The sequence below is a fragment of the Pongo abelii genome, chromosome Y, assembly GCF_028885655.2.
Source record: "Pongo abelii isolate AG06213 chromosome Y, NHGRI_mPonAbe1-v2.0_pri, whole genome shotgun sequence".
Taxonomy (NCBI): domain Eukaryota; kingdom Metazoa; phylum Chordata; class Mammalia; order Primates; family Hominidae; genus Pongo; species Pongo abelii.
The window spans coordinates 28939118-28942820 of NC_072009.2; positions in this window are offsets into that span (position 1 = coordinate 28939118).

A 3703-nucleotide genomic window follows, 5' to 3' on the forward strand; every position below is an offset into this window, starting at 1 on the left:
TACTCCATCCACTGTATTCCAATCCACTGCTGTTAACTCCACTCTGCTCCCCTCCATTCCAATCCACTCCATTCTACGCTACTTCTCTCCATTCCATTCCTTTCCACTTCAATCCAGTCTACTCCATTGCATTCCACGCCACTCCATTCCACTCCTTTCAGACCTTTCCACTCCATTCCATTCCTCTCCACTCCACTCCATTCCACTCCATTCCACTCAATTCCATTCCATTCCATTCCCCTCCATTCCACTCTACTCCATTCCATGCCATTCCTTTCCAAACTATTCCCCGTCACTGCCTTCCATTCCATTCCAATCCATTCTACTCCACTCCACTCCCTTTCCAATCCACTCCATTCCATTCCATTCCTTTCCATTCCATTCCAATCTACTCCATTCCTCTTCCCTCCACTCCACTCCACTCCATTCTATTCCACTCCATTCCACTGCACTCCAATCTTTCCCACTCCAATCCATTCCATTCTATTCCATTCCATTCCGTTCCACTCCATTCCATTCTACTCCTTTCCACTCCACTCCATTCTTTGCATTCCATTCCCTTCCACTGCTTTCCATTCCATTACTTTCAATTCTATTCTATTCTCCTCCGTTCCACTCAACTCTACTCCACTCCACTACATTCCATTACATCCAAATCCATTCCACTCCATTCCACTCCTCCACTTTGCTGCAATGCTCTCCTCTCAATTCCACTCCTTCTCATTCCATTCCGCTCCATTCCACTGCTATCCTCTCCACCTCAATCAACTCCAGGTCATTCCATTCCATTCCATCCCATTCCATTTCTCTCCATTCCATTCCACTCCACTCCACTTCACTCTAATCCAATCCATTCCATTCCATTCCATTCCTTTCCATATTATTCCACTCCATTCCTTTCCATTGCATTCCATTCCATTCCACTCTGGCCCCCTCCATTCCACTCCACTCCTCTACGTTCCATTACATCCAATTCCATTCCACTGCATTCCTATCCTCTCCTCTCCAGTGCACTCCACTCCTGTCCATTCCACTCCTTTCCATTCCATTCTGCTCCATTCCACTGCAATGCACTCCACTGCACTCCACTGCACTCCACTGCATTTCATTCAAATGCCTTCCATCCCATTGCATTCTTCATTCCACTCTGCTCCAACTCACTCCATTCCACTCCACTCCTCTCCGTTCCATTCCATTCTACGGCATTCCATTCCATTACTTTATTTCGAGAATATCTCACTCAGTCAGCCAGCCTGGAGTGCAGTGGCCCCATCCCACCTCCCGCTCCGTTCCATTCCACTCCGCTCCGCTCCTTTCCTTTCCGTTCCATCCACTCCACTACTTTCCATTACTTCCGATTCCATTCCACTCCATCGCACTCCTTTCCACTCTACTGCACTCCTCTCTACTCCATTTCACTGCATTTGATTCCATTTCGCTCCATTCCATTGCACTCAACTCCACCCCACTCCAGTCCACTTCATTCCATTCCATTCCGTTCCATTCCTCTCCGTTCCACTCCAATCCACTTCACTTCACTCCACTCCACTCCAATGCACCCCATTGCATTCCATTCCATTCCACTGCATTCCATTACATTCCTTTCTTTCGAGAGTATCACACTCTGTCACTCATCCTGGAGTGCAGTGGTACAATCTCAGCTTCCATTGCGTTCCATTCCATTCCATTCCATGAGACTCCTCTGCACTCCACTCCATTCCATTCCACTTCACACATCGTCACTCCACTCCACCCCTTTCCAATCCACTCCACTCCATTGCATTCCACTGTGCTCCATTCCATGCCACTCCGTTCTTTTCCTCACCGCTCCAATCGACTCCACTCCACTGCATTCCACTCCCCTCCATTCCATTCAATTCCATGCCATTCCGATGTATTTCACTCCACTCCACTCCACTCAATTCCTGTCCATTACCCTCCTCTCAAATACTTTCCACTCCAGTACACTCCATTGGATTACATTCCACTACAGTCCACTCCACTCCTCTCCATTCCACTACATTCCATTCCATTTCGTTCCATTCCACTCCCCTCCCTTCCATTCGTTTCCACACCATTCCACTCCACTCCATTCCATTCCAATCCACTCTAATCCACTCTACTCCACTCCTTTCCACTTCTTTCGATTCCTCTACTTTCAACTCCACTCCACTCCCTTCCACTCCAATCCAATCCATTCCATTCCATATAATTACACTCCCTTCCACTCTACTCCATCCACTGTATTCCAATCCACTGCTGTTAACTCCACTCTGCTCCCCTCCATTCCAATCCACTCCATTCTACTCTATTTCTCTCCATTCCATTCCTTTCCACTTCATTCCAATCTACTCCATTGCATTCCACTCCACTCCATTCCACTCCTTTCAGACCTTTCCACTCCATTCCATTCCTCTCCACTCCACTCCATTCCACTCCATTCCACTCAATTCCATTCCATTCCATTCCCCTCCATTCCACTCAACTCCATTCCATGCCATTCCTTTCCAAACTATTCCACGTCACTCCATTCCATTCCATTCCTATCCATTCTACTCCACTCCACTCCGTTTCCAACCCACTCCATTCCATTCCATTCCTTTCCATTCCATTCCATTCTACTCCATTCCTCTTCCCTCCACTCCACTCCACTCCATTCTATTCCACTCCATTCCACTGCACTCCAATCTTTCCCACTCCAATCCATTCCATTCTATTCCATTCCATTCCGTTCCACTCCATTCCATTCTACTCCTTTCCACTCCACTCCATTCTTTGCATTCCATTCCCTTCCACTGCTTTCCATTCCATTACTTTCAATTCTATTCTATTCTCCTCCGTTCCACTCAACTCTACTCCACTGCACTACATTCCATTACATCCAAATCCATTCCACTCCATTCCACTCCTCCACTTTGCTGCAATGCTCTCCTCTCAATTCCACTCCTTCTCATTCCATTCCGCTCCATTCCACTGCTATCCTCTCCACCTCAATCAACTCCGGTTCATTCCATTCCATTCCATCTCATTCCATTTCTCTCCATTCCATTCCACTCCACTCCACTTCCCTCCAATCCACTCCATTCCATTCCATTCTACTCCATTCTATTCCATTCCATTCCATTCAATTCCATTCCGTTCTGTTGTACTCCATTGCATTCTTTTCCTTTCTTTCGAGAGTATCTCACTCTGTCACTCAGCATGGAGTGCAGTGGCACAGTCTCAGCTCCCGTTCTGTTCTGTTCCATTTCTTTCCGTTCCACTCCATTCAGCTCTGCTAGGCTGTGCTCCGTTCCATTTCCTTCCATTCTACTCCAGTCCACTCCACTACATTGCGTTACAGCCAATTGCATTCCACTGCTTTACACTCCTCTACACTTAACTGCATTCCACTCCACTCCATTTCACGCCATCCCCTTGCATTCATCTCCATTGCACTGTATTCCGCTCCACCTCACTCCGCTCCATTTCAATCCATTCCATTCCATCTCATTCCAGTTCTCTCCATTCCAGGCCACTCCACTTCACTCCACTCTGTTCCCATGCAGTCCACTCCATTCCATTCCATTCCATTCCTTTCTTTCAATGTTATCTCACTCTGTCACATAGCCTGGGGCACAGTCGCACAATCTCCGCTTCCGTTCCATTCCATTCCATGCCATTCCATTCCATTCCATTACACTCCATTCCGCTACAATCTACC